Source organism: Excalfactoria chinensis, chromosome 6 (assembly GCF_039878825.1).
Source record: "Excalfactoria chinensis isolate bCotChi1 chromosome 6, bCotChi1.hap2, whole genome shotgun sequence".
In the NCBI taxonomy this organism is placed as follows: domain Eukaryota; kingdom Metazoa; phylum Chordata; class Aves; order Galliformes; family Phasianidae; genus Excalfactoria; species Excalfactoria chinensis.
Genome location: NC_092830.1, coordinates 3277214 through 3291185, shown reverse-complemented (window position 1 = coordinate 3291185; position 13972 = coordinate 3277214). Strand labels below are relative to the sequence as shown.

Here is a 13972-nt window from a genome sequence, read left to right as displayed (position 1 = left end):
ATCTATAGTTGAGCGTATAAAAACTCCACTGAAAGAGAAAGGACAGAACTACAGACAGACATTTTCAGCCCAAGAAACTTCAGACTGAGATCTCAAGTAGGTTTCAGTTTTCATTCTAGAGGCCTCCCTATGCCAGCTTGGCTCCCCCTGAGAAGACTGAGTCCCTTCATGGTCCAGACACATACGCTTCCTCAACAAAAAACACTGGAAGGCCATATGACGTGGTGCACCAAGTATGACTGAAAGACTTAAAGGGAATTCTCAGACCTTGGTGACATTCAATAGCACTTTTATGCTAAATGCCATGGGTCAAAAAAAAAAAAGAAAGCATAGATGATATGCACCACTACCAGAAGCGTGCTGCACTGAGCACAGGTGGCACAGCACTGGTTGGTCAGGCCTTTAGCCAGCCAACATCCACACCAGACACAAGCGACAGCACACACAGCCAGCATGTGCTACGCTGTACATACAGTTCAGGTATGAGACATTCACAGACTTGAATCCTGTCTTGAGAAAGCTACAGAGCTTCTGTATCAGTATCTTTCACCCTTCCTTAGGATAAAACCGATGCCACTAATCCCAATTCCTACCTCTTCCTTAAATCAATGCTGCATTCACAGTATCAGTCAGCCCTCTCATCTTATCAATGGGGCAGGATGCAAGGAAACAGATGTCTATGTTCCACATGCTATCACACCCAGACACTCCACACATTCTTCAGGACAATTAGTAGCCACACCTTCAAAAGCCCGCTATTGGTTTTGCTACCATTAGTAAGAAAGTAAAGGCACAAACACAGAAGAGGAAGGGCGTTTTGTTAGCACTACATTTTGATATCAATACATAAAGGGCTACTGGACAAACACTACTAAACAGAAACCTTGCTTAAATGCTGCTAGGAGAATCTGAGAAAACACCACAAGAAATGGAGTAAATTTAAGTCAAAACAGAAACCTTTTTCCCTTCAGTAGCTCCTGAAGAGACACTGGCTGCACACCATGAATTATTTCACTGGTTTCAAAGAAACAACAGAGTCAGCAGCAAGATGAAAGGAGCTACTGGACCTTCTTACAGAAAGAAAACCAGCAAAATATGTCATGGCATAGTCTGGATATACATTACTAACACCTGAGCTTGGTATTTCCACAGTACAGAAGTTTCATCTCATTTAGTTTTAACCAAATACAGAAAACAAGTGTTGCCTTCTGAGGTTCACCCTGTAACTAATGTTAATGCTCACACTTCACTGATAACAAAAGACAAACTCAAAACTGCACAAACACCATGCCACACCAAGTATGCACAGCCTTTGTGTATTAACAATGGAAGTCCTGCTTTATGGCAGTGTGGGCCGTTACTGGCCACAGCTTCTTAAGAAGTAATCCAGGCATTCACGTAAGCTGAGTTTTGCAAGACATGTTCCCAAGACGTAGATGGTTCTGCTTCCTCATGCCCTGCTGCAGCTTTACAGACATTTTCAACCCACCCGGTTTCACATACCACATTTAGCAATCTTACACTTGCAAGACAAAGTGAAGAAAATTGGTTTGAATAGCACTTTACTGACATTCTTTTCTAAACCTGTAGCTAAAGAAGGAACAAACGTTTCATTTTCCCAGCTTGAACTCATCTACAGCGCATACAGCTAAGACTCTTAACTCTAAGTGGCAATTTACATTTCAACAACCAAGGTTCACGCAACTGTCCAAGTCAGCAAGTCTGGTGGACACCGGGAAGGGAGGGAAAACATCCTAGGAAACAACAGCAGCCAGTATCTCAATATGCAGCACCATGGCTGGACTGCAGCAAGACAACAACTGCCAGTACAAATAGGTTCATCAGTCACAGGCATGGCAAGGCCTCCATTGCTGCTTGTCGTTCCTCCCCTAAGAAAATGAGAATCTTGCAAGGGATGAAAGCTGCAACCTTAAGCTGCACATATTGCAACTAAGAAACGTTACTTTCGCTGCTGCAGGGGGCACTCAGCCAGCAAAGTGCCTCACACTCATCTCATGAATACCGGGATCTGCTAGACAGACCTCAAAAATACAGTCTGAGGCAAAAAGGAAAGCAAACAATTTCAGGAACCAAAACACAGAGCCTGAAGTCCTGCTTTTTGTTGGGTTGCCCTCTCCGACATCAGGAGTTAAAAAGCTCACCAATTGCTCAAATTTCAGCTTCAAAGAAAGTAATAAGGAACAACAGCATCGGAAGTGTCCTTACTGATAAGCACCAGCTTAAGTCATCAACTGAACCAACAGCTTGCACCAAATATATTTCTCCTCACTTCCCCATACAACTGGCAGGAGGACCCAGCCAACATCAGCCACAGGACTGCTGCAGGATGAAAAAGCAAAGCGTTTGGAAGCTTGTAAATGGCACTACCAACACCAGCTCTTCATTGCAAGCAGCTGTCCTACAACAGCACAGGGCTCCTGAGACAAATGTTACCTTCTCTAAATGCCCGTCCGCAAACAGCGTATTTAACCTACTGCCTCTGTTTATCCCCATTGGGATCCTTTAGGTTCCTCTCAATGGACCACCAAATGTCACGTGGAGCAGCACAGTCACTACCGATGTGGGATTAACATTCTGACATACTGAATCTGAAAAGCAGGTATGTTTGGCTGGTTTTTTTTTTCCCCCACAATCCTACAAATAAATAAAGCACGCAACCCACTCAAAGCTGCACGGCCACCTTCCTCACATTTATACTAACAGCAGCCTTGTTTCCAAATGTAGGAAGCATCTCATATCACTCTCAAGATCTCCTTCATCAGTACTTCATGTAATTTATATCACAGGCCACACAACTACCAAACACTTAGAAGCTTATAGTAGCAGGAAGGCAGCACTCATTAGTACTTTCCTCTACTGTATTTCTTACAAAGCATCTGGATATGTAAGGAAATCTTCAGAGTTAAGATGTCAATCTAGAACTGGACCAACTGGAACACACATCTCTGAATCCAAGCCCACAAACTTTGGAACATCAAGAAGCATCAGTTTTACTGGGAAGACCTAAGCTAACATTCATGCTTGGCAATTTATGCCAGCATTGCCACTGTGTGAAGTCCTTCGCCCTGTCCTCTCGTAACATTCACAGCCATTCACCAGCATATGAGAACGATCACACATTGAACCATTAAGCAAACATTCAAATCAATCCTGCAGCATACTGTGAAATACGCTAAGAATGCAGCGTTACGTCTTCCAATTCGTCTTGCCAGAGGCGCACTAATAGCAGCAGTGGATGCAGCCATGTGGTGGCACGAGGACAAGGCTGGGAGCCCAGAAGATGTGCCAGCTTACCCAGGGTGTTCAAGGAAACGTGGTGCCACTGTGAAGTCTGCCTACACCAGCACAGTAGGCAGAATGTTAACATGCTGAAGCGGACAAAGCAAGGGGACAGGGGACACAACTGAGACAAAAAAAATCATAAGCCAGTGGCTGTCCCACCCATCCATCATCAGTCCAAAGCATTAAGCCCACATAAAGATGATGAAGCAAATGAACAGACACAAGAACAGAGCACAGAGGATTACTCATTTGGAGGAGTTCCATCAATAGAGTTAGGGATTTTCTGTTAATGAGTTTTGTGTGTGAAACTCAAAGTCGGACATAGCCCTGACCTGGATTTTCTTAGCTCCAGCCCAGATTTTCTTACTAGCTCTCATTTCAAATTGCATTAAAAGGAGGCTGCTCTTCCCACATCCCAGAGATAAGCTGACCACAGTCACAACGTTCAGTACAATATCCAGATACTAAGCATCAACTCTTCACATATAAGGAATGAGTCTGGAGGACAAGGAAAAGAACGGACAGGACTTCAAGCTCTTACAACTAATCTGTTCCCAGAATCAGAGACAGTAACACTTGCCATGACTCAGGATGCTCTGCAAGGATGTGTCATCTTCATTTTTGCAACATTCTATCCCAGGAACTCATACAGCGGTCCTGAAGAAGCAGAAGTTTCTCTTAATGAAATAAGGGTACAGTACTTCAACTGCAATCCAGAAGAGCAGAATCATGTCTGCTCATTGTTAGGGGAAACGTGAAGATTGCTCAACGCAATGGTTGCTTTCATTGTTTAAATCTGAAACATTCCAGATGCAAAATGGACACTGTGAACACATTACCCCTGTCATGCTAGAGAAATAATGATTGGTAACAACCCTCTGAAATGAATGGGAAACATGACTAAAACCAGACAGTTTTCTTAAAACATTACCCTTTCAGGCTTGTATTTCTGCACCATGCTGAAGATTCCAAGTCCTCAAACAGTTTGAAGAATGTCAGTAACACAATTTGCTCCAACACAAACTCTACGAGATGATCGTTAGAGCAGACACAATTGGCCTGATCACACTGGTGGCATTGTATGATAGAGTGACCGTGTCAGTAGACAAAGGAAAGACAAGTCACATCACCTACCTGGACTCATGCAAAGCCTTCCATGTGGTCACGCACCACAGCCTTATCTCCAAGCTGAGGCTGGTCACAAATGATATTCCCCAGGAGTTCCGCCTTGGGACCTGTGCTCTTTAACATCTTTATCAATGACACGGTATAACTGAGCGCACTCTCAGCAAGTTTGGAGATAACAGTAAGCTCAGTGGTGCAGCTGACACCACAGAAGGAAGAGATGCCACCCAAAGGGCCCTAGACAGGCTCAAGAAGCAGGTCTAGGTCTATGAGAACTTCGTGAAGTTCAACAAAGCCAAGCGCAAGGCATTACACTTGGGTCAAGGCAATCCCAGGGATGTTGAAAGACTGAAAGGAGAACGCACTGAGAGCAACCCTACAGGGAATTACTCAGGGGTCCTGTTGGATGAAAAACAGGACATGAGCCAGCAGCACAAGCTTGCAGCTAAGTAGGCCAACTGCATTCTGGCCTGCATCAAAAGAGGGGTGGACGCAGAGTAAGGGAGGGTACCGTCACCTTCTACTCCTTTGTAAACAGTACTTACCTCCTGTATTCCATTACATTTTGTTGCTGTGTGGTAGATGGCAGCAGAGGGGCAGCCTGCCAAAAGGGTGCTTGACATGGAAACGCACAGGAAGGAAAAGTGTGGAAATGAATTCCTCAACACAGGAAAAAAAGTGACCCCAACACCTGGTGAACAACTATGGAGACCAAAACAGTGGATGTCAGCACAGTGAGCAGTGCATTACAGCAGTGGCAACAGCAGGGCACCAGCACTGGTGCAGATTTCTATGGGCATGGCACGTAGGCTTTTCTTCAGTGCAGGTGAAAATGCATAACTGATGGCGGAAACTACACTGAAAATAAGTTGTTTTGTAGCTGAGAATTTGGTCTCTCTGCTGAGCTCTGTGCATCTAGTGTAATTTTCATGGCAAAAAAAAACCGCATTCACCAGGCTGTCCAAGGAAGTGCCATTCACTGTCCTGGGAAGCTTTCAAGGCAGATGCAGATGTGGCACTCAGGGACATGGTGGTGATGATGGGTTGATGGTTGACCCTGATCACAGGAAGACAGATCTTACAAAAGACTAATAAAGAAACACGACCAAGTTTTTTCTTTCAGTTGAATGTCTGATTACAGCTCCATACATCCCATTAGAAAACGCGCATGTAAAGTAATTGAGTCAAATGAAAATGGTGGCATGAATATATATAAAAAAAGAGGATGACTTCTCTAGAAATCTTGAAACTTGTTCTCAAATCCCTTTACCAAAATGGAAAGCAATGCTGCACAGATTTTACTGTTTACAGGACTGAGTTCAGTCAACACAGCAAAGTACATGAGATTATTGTCCATAACTTGAGCTGGTTCGCTGGGGTGCCTTCAGCAGCTACACCAGATATGTTGACAAGGGATAAAGAAAATGACTTGATCATCATTTTCACAGCTTCTTATGAATCAAGAGATTTAGCTGTGCATTTCAGTGGCACCAAAGCAGCCATTTATTCAGTGACATTACATTTATTATCAATATCTCCAATGAAAATGGCAAGTTGAGCCTTAATCTGTAGTGACAGCACTTTCAACTATTGTCAAAGCACAACATTTGCAACACCCAGGGGGGATGGCTTTCTGCATTTTCATTCTTCATTTTTAAACCAGGGCACATTGCATCTGCCATGCTTTCCAAACGCTGCTTAATAAACTCACCATCAGGAAATGGTTTTGATTTTCTTTTCTTTTTCTTTTTCACTGCAATCAGATTTGCAACGATGTCACAAGCTTTCCTAACAGTCCATTTGAGTTCTAACTTGACAAAAGATTTCATTGAGATGACAACCATTTTTACTTTCTGTTCTATCTTGTCTTTACAAAGCATTCCACAACACTCACCTGATTTGGCAGCGTGCTTTTACAGTTGGAAAAAGATAGGATCTGCAGTCTTTGAGAACTGACACAGTTTACTCACAACATGAGCATAGAATCATACAGTTTGTCTTGACAAAGAGTACTCATCTGCCCATTTCTAACTGAACACCCTTCCCTGACCTGTGATTTTTCCTTTTCTTGGTTCTGCTTTCATCTGAGACGCCATGAGGTAGGTTGTAATATCAGGATTGGCAATCACTGCATTATTCTCCAGTAGAACAGTAAAAAAAGGGAAGCTGTTCAGCTTTGTGTTAGTATTAGAGAATGGCACACAGCAAGAAAACAAGATATAAAGCCTTTACTGATCCTGCCATCTAAAGCAATACTGAATAACCCCTGTCCCTGCAAATTAAAAATCACACTGACTACATAAGGAAAAATAAAGTCAATGTTACGCACTTAGTGCAGTTCAATGAGCGGCTCCTTAATCCCTTGGAAATGCTTGGAATCATGTTTCATGACTATGAGAAGCTTTCATTGAAGCTTTCATTGAAGCTATTACAGTTTCCCCTAATTAGAAGGTTACCTACACATAGTAACTTATTTAGTACAGACACAAACCACAAGCTATATTTGCCCTTTTTCCTTCACAGAAAACTCAGATACTGTCCAATAGAAGCGCATCAGTCATGCTCACCAGGAGTTGATTCACTTCAGGGAGCAAAGCCTGTTAGAACAAGCAGCTGACCAGAACTCCTCAGCTGCTTTCTACTGCCTCTCTTGAGAGCAGAGACACATCCACTCACTATATATAACATGAACAGCAGTGGGGCAAAACTCCTTGTCCCAGATTGAAGTCATTACGCAATTGGATTTATTGTTTTAACTTCCCTTGCAATATAAAGTATTGGAATTCTCATCAAAACAAGCATTTAAGAACCCAGGAATTCCAGTTTGGGCAATAAATTCCTATTATGTCCTTCCTGTACTAGGTGCCCAAGGCCTGGACACAGAACTGCAGATGGGGCCTTACAAGAGCTGAGTAGAGGGGGACAATCACCTCCCTCTCCCTGCTGGCCACCCCTTTTTTAATGCAGCCCAGAACACAGTTGGTCTTCAGGTCTGCAAGTGCACACTGCTGGCTCGTGTTCAGCTTCTCATCCACCAGGACTCCAAAGTCCTTCTCCACAGGGGAGATCTTCCCCCAGTTTATATAAATACCTAGGATTGCCCCAACCCAAGTGCAGCACCCTGCACTCAGCCTTATTCAACCTCATCAGATTTTCATGGGCCCATTCCTCCAGCTTGTCTAGGTCCCTCTGGATGGCTTCCCTTCCTCTCTTTAAATGCATTGACGGCACTGCTCAGCTTGGTGTCATCTGCAAACTTGCTGCGGGTGCACTCAATGCCATCGTCTGTCATTGATGAAGATGCTGAAGAGCACTGGTTCCCTGAGGGACACCGCTTGTGACCTGCCTCCACCCTGACACAGAACCATTGATCACAACCCTTTCACTGCAACCAGCCAACCAACTCCTAATCCATCAAACAGTCCATCCTTCAAACCCACATCTCTCCAATCTAGAAGGAAGGACATGGTGAGGGACCCTGTCAAAGGCTTTGCAGAGGTCCAGGTAGATGACAGCCATCACCCTTCCCCTGTCCACCAAAGCTATCACTCCACCATAGAAGGCCACCCCTCATTTTCATACTTTTTTTTTCCACAGAGACAAACAGGAGGTTGATTATAGTAATGCATACTGAAAGAATGACTAACGTATAATTTGTTTGGTTGCTGTTCTGTTGGCTTATTTTGCTTAAGTGTCCCTTGCTTTGGGTACAACGTGTAGTCAGTCTGTACCTGCATGACCTTTTTTAGGCTTTATGCTGAATGTCTCTACCAATTCAAACAAGATCAAAGTATCCCCATTAAAAGCAACAAGCGTGTTGAACAGCAAAGTTATTTACCTGCAATACTAATTATGCTCACCGTTTGTTCTGCTTTTACAATGCTGTGTCCACGTCACAGACATGGCAAGGAGCAGCATCCATAAGAGATTCAATTCTGCCCTTCTCACCCCCTCACCTCCCTTAAGCACCAGGACTTGTGTCATTCCTAAACCATCCCTCCCCACACACCACAAAATTCAACTTAGGGGGGTGGTTAAAAAATACTTTAAAACCTGTATTGTGTTTTGAGTCCTCACACAAAGCCTGTCCCCCACTGCTGCCCTGCCCCATCTCACTCTACGTGCTGGTCAGGCCAACCGTGGGCTCATAGGCCACAGGAGAAAATAGCTCTTTGTGGCTGCATAGACAGCTCAGCCGTGGTATGACAACCGTGCTTCCTACCAACTGACTTCCTAGTAATAATAAAAAAAAAAGGCACTTGTTTGACTTGCAGAAAAAGGAGTAGCACGCAAACCTCCAACACACAACACTGGAAAACATTAGAGAAGGGACAAAACAGCACTCATGGAACACCTCCCACACCCACCCACTAGCAGCTCTTTGGGAGACTACCTGTCTGGGCCCAAAGAGGCAGAAAACAGTGAAGGCTTCAGGAGATGCAGCAGGTAGGTTTGCACAGCACACTGCCCACACTACCACGAGGGGAGGAGAAAGAAATTAGCTGCTCTAGGCTGCTCAGGCAGGCTTCAAAACACTCCAGTCCTTCCCCCAGTAGCCTGCACTCAGACAGGGTCATGAAAAACCTTCAATTGTTTTGCTGGAAGACTCACATCCTCCCCAGGGGAAAGAGGAAAAACGAGCCGTCCACCTCACACAGGGCACACCAACAACAACACAGTGCAGCCAATCACAGCAGCCCAGACCAGGCAGCAATGCTGTATGCAAACACGTTGGGCTCTGTGACAGCAAGTAGCAAAGGCACCAGGAGAACCCACAGGCACCGAGGTGGGACAAAAACAGTCCCATCTGCACCTTTAATCAGAGGAGAAAAATAACTCTGGGGATAGAAAAAAACTTGGTGACACAGGAAACTGCCATCTTAACACGCTGACAGCGTCACTGGCTACACAAGCAGCACAGCCCAGAAGGTGAAGAAAAAGCAAACAAACCAGAACTCAAAGACACCTTCCTTGCCCATTCGTCCCAGATGGACAAATCTTACAGCTGAACTCCCTCCTGCTCTGCAGAATCAGACCACGCAGTCAAAAAAGCCACATCCCTTCTCATATAACACTAATAACATTTAATAATAAATGACAAGAGAGGAAAAGAGCATCAAGAGAATCAGCTCCATATCCCAATCAGAAGCTTGCTCTCATGTCGCATTTTGGTTGCTCACATCTCTGATGTCTTTCCTCAAAAGGAAGTTACTTGAGGCTACTCCATTTAATCCTCTATTCGAGAGGTTCCCAGATGTCAACATTCATGCAGAAGCACTAGTTTTATACCCCAAAGCAAGAGCAGACAGCTCTTGCTAAGCAGAACAAAAGACTGCCTTTCAGAAACACTCTCACAGCATCCAGCTGCCTCTGAACACCATACCTCAGCCTGCTTCCTGCAGCTGCATCTTTCCAGAGAGAAAGAGATCGCAAGCATTTGGTCTTTAAGGAACACAACAGAAGCCTTTAAAACAGTGAAAAGATTACTGGAAAGGGACTCGGAGCCACAGTGACACATGAGGTTTTGTACACTACTAAGCCGTCTGAAAAAATTAAGTCAAGAAAAAAAAACAACAACAAAAGAAAGGAAGAAAAAGAACCCACAAAACTGAGCCCAAAGCTCACCAGCATGCTCAGAAAGGGCCTGAACGTATTAGAGCCAAAGGAAGAGATCAGGCTCCCTTGGTGAGCTTCAGTACTGGTCTGCACAGGGATGACCACTTGCTCACTTATCCTGACTGAGAGCACACAGCTCATGCCAAAACCAGGATCACGCTCAACACCACCTATGTGTATTACACCCTTCTCTTTGACAAAGACTGCCCTAAAGCTTTCTCTCAGCTTTTGTATGGACTTCAGTCAAGACAATGACACAGAAACAGTTCTCAGGAAGAAAAACACGTAAGCAGACACTCTGAGTGGAAATTCACTCATCATACAAGGAAAGAGAAAGAACTACCGCTCTCTTGCACCCCAAAAGGACAAGAGACAGGAAACGCTAATGGAAAAGCAAGTGCTGGTGCCCCATTACCAACAGGTGCTGAGGCATCATTTGAACCGCACAGGAAAACAAACTATCTTTTACATCCTGCAAAGAGGCCCAAGTATGGATGCATTTCCTCATACACTCCGCCTATTTTATTTTCCACCACTCTAAGCTCTATCTTCTCTACCGTATGAGAACAGAAGGGTGAAAAAACACACAGAACAGCTCTGTCCCCTCAAAGACAAGCTTCAGTTCCAAGAGTCAGGTCAAACCTGTAAGCAAGGCCATTGCAACCAGTGCTTTCAGCTGCTAACAGCAGCATCCCTTATCCTGACAACTTCTGAGACTGCAAAGCTGCACTGGTCCCCTCAAGCAAGCTAAAAACAACACACCTCTATAAGAGTTCTAAGCTTTAAGGCTTGTAACGTTAGCAAGGAAGATGCCTGCTTTGGATTCTTTTAGTTGCTGCTCCCACAGCAACTTTCTGCAGTACCTACTCCAAACTAAATACTTGTTTGGGTGTTTATTTCCTTATTTCAGCGAAAAAGCTTCACGAAGGGACACAGCAGTCATGGTTCTCTCATGCATTTTGTGAGTTACAGCCTGTTAGTAGCTTCCAAAACATGCCACGAATGCTGAAGCACAGAGGCCCCTTTTACCAGAATCGGGAAGTTTTGACCCAGGAAGCCACAGTGCCAGGCAGCACGGCACAGAAAGCCTGCAACTAAAACCATCCTTGGATCACACCTTATCTAAGTATAAGCATCTCCTCTGTTTTGTTCCCTAAGCCCACGTTTTGCAGTACCCCATTCTAGGGTTTTTGCTTGTTTTTGGTGGAAAGCTGAGAATTCACCTAAAGTGAGGATCTCTAAAAGCAGCTTTGACAATAGCTCTGGGAACTCCACTTCCCCCACACACACTGGAATGGAATTTCTAATCTAACAGTGCGATTAGAACAAGAACACCATTTATTCATGTTCAGCATTGCTCAAACTACGCCTAGTACACAATGAGAAACTTGTCCAGTTGACACTATTACTCCTCTCACAAGTCTGTCAGCACAGCACCCGTTTGCTGCTAACAAATGACTTGCAGCCACACAGCACGACTTCATATAACAGAGCTAACACCAAGCAAGTGCCCTCATCTGAATGAATTTCAGGGCTGAAGGGAGAGAATTCATGACCATCGTACACATTGTGCCTAACCTTGGCAAAAGGTAGCTCAGAGCATAACATATTTCAGTTATGCAAGAACATCAGACAGCTCCATCACTCCTAACACAGCACTCACAAGATCTTTTCTTCTAAGGGGTCAGGGAGGGAAGGAAAGAGGTTTGAAACAGGAAAGCAGCGTAAGATAAATTACTTCATACTGCACTACATGCCAAGTAAGACTTGTACTAATGCCCAAAGATAAGAACTGAGGCTCCTTCTGATTTCATCTCCTCACTTTACCAGGGGAGTGGAGACAACACTTGAACACAGAAGAACCCAACTGCACCTGTTTACACTGAGTAAAGGTGATACAGAACACAGACTAGACAAAGAGCATCAGCTTTCAGTGACTTAGATTTAGTTCTGGATCCTATCCTTTAGAATCATAGAATTACTCAGGTTGGAAAAGACCTTGAAGATCATCAAGTCCAACCGCAGCCTAACCAGTAGCCTATCTCTTAAAAAACAACCACAAAAATACCACAACAACAAACCTCTGCTAAATCATATCCCTGAGTACCACATCCAAGCGGCTCTTAAACACATCCAGGGATTGCGATTCAACCACCTCCTTGGGGAGCCCATTCCAGTACCTAACCACCCTTTCTGTAAAGAAGTTCTTTCTAATATCCAACCTAAACTTGCCCTGGCGCAACTTGAGGCCATTTCCCCTCGTCCTGTCACAAGTCAGTAGTGAGAATAGACCTGCCCCACTCTCACTGTAAGAACCTTTCAGGTACTGGAAGACAGCAATAAGGTCTCCCCTCAGCCTCCTCTTCCTCAGACTAAACAGCCCCAGCTTCCTTAGTCTCTCCTCATAGGGCTGATTCTCCAAGCCCTTAACAAGCCTCGTTGCCCTTCTCTGGACCTGCTCCATTACCTCCATGTCCTTCTTGTGCTGAGGTGCCCAAAACTGGACACAGTACTCGAGGTGAGGCCTCACCAATGCTGAGTACAGGGGCAGGATGACTTCCTTAGTCCTGCTCACCACACCATTCCTGATACAAGCCAGGATGCCATTGGCCTTCTTGGCCACCTGGGCACACTGCTGGCTCATATTCAGCCGACTGTCCATCAGCACACCAAGGTCCCTTTCCGTCTGGGAGCTTTCCAGCCACACCTCCCCAAGCCTGTAGGATTGCCAGGGGTTGTTATGACCAAAATGCAGGACCCGACACTTGGCCCTGTTGAAACTCATTCCATTAACCTTGGCCCATCGATCAAGTCTATCCAGGTCTCTCTGTAGTGCCCTTCTCCCCTCAGGCAGATCAACACTCCCTCCCAGCTTAGTGTCGTCTGCGAACTTACTGAGGGTGCACTCAATCCCCTCATCCAAATCATCAATGAAGATGTTAAACAGAAGCGGCCCAAGCACCGAGCCCTGGGGGACGCCACTTGTGACCGGCCGCCAACTGGATTCCACTCCATTGACCACAACTCTCTGGGCCCGGCCATCCAACCAGTTCTTCACCCAGCGGAGCGTGCACCCATCCAAACCACGGGCAGCCAGCTTCTCTACCAGAATGTTATGGGGGACAGTGTCAAAGGCCTTACTGAAGTCCAGGTAGACCACGTCGACAGCCTTTCCCTCATCTACTAAGCGGGTCACCTTGTCATAGAATGAAATCAGGTTAGTCAGGCAGGATCTACCATTCATAAACCCATGCTGACTAGGCCCGATCCCATGGCTGACCTTTAGTTCGTCCATGATGATACCTGAGATTATCCTTTCCATAACCTTCCCAGGCACCGAGGTGAGACTGATGGGCCTGTAGCTGCCAGGATCATCTTTCCGGCCCTTTTTGAAGATAGGCGTCACATTTGCCAGTCTCCAATCCACCGGGACATCCCCAGTCAGCCAAGACTGCTGAAAAATTATGGACAGTGGTTTGGCGACCACATCCGCCAACTCCCTCAGAACTCTAGGGTGCAACCCATCCGGCCCCATGGACTTATAAACATTCAGCTTTCTAAGTAGATCCAGAACCATCTCATCACGGATCACGCAAGGCTCTTTTGGTTCCCCCTTCCCGTCTACCAGTGTAGGGGGCTGCGTTCCCAGGGAGTTACAAGCATAACTATTGAAGACCGAGGCAAAGAAGGTATTAAGTACCTCAGCCTTGTCCCGATCCTCAGTGACCAAGTTGCCCTCAGAATCCAACAAGGGATGGGGATTTTCCTTAGCCTTTCTCTTGGTATTGATGTGTTTATAAAAACATTTACTATTCTCCTTAACCTTAGAAGCCAAGCTCAGTTCTAGCTGCGCCTTGGCCTTCCTAATTTTCTCCCTGCACAGCCTCACTACAAACCTGTAATCCTCATAAGTAGCTCCCCCATTCTT

General features: G+C 45.2%; 1 protein-coding gene across 5 annotated transcripts in view; it reads right to left on the bottom strand.

Annotated features, from left to right (window-relative positions):
• TSPAN14 (tetraspanin 14) overlaps window positions 1-13972 on the bottom strand; it is a 41479-nt gene that overhangs the window by 23403 nt on the left and 4104 nt on the right. The window contains exon 2 of one of the 5 annotated variants that reach the window (XM_072340702.1): window positions 3884-3960. The exons of the other annotated variants lie outside the window; for them this stretch is intronic. The gene's annotated coding sequence lies outside the window, so the exon portion shown is untranslated. The remainder of the gene's footprint in view (window positions 1-3883; window positions 3961-13972) is intronic. 5 annotated transcript variants of the gene reach the window in all.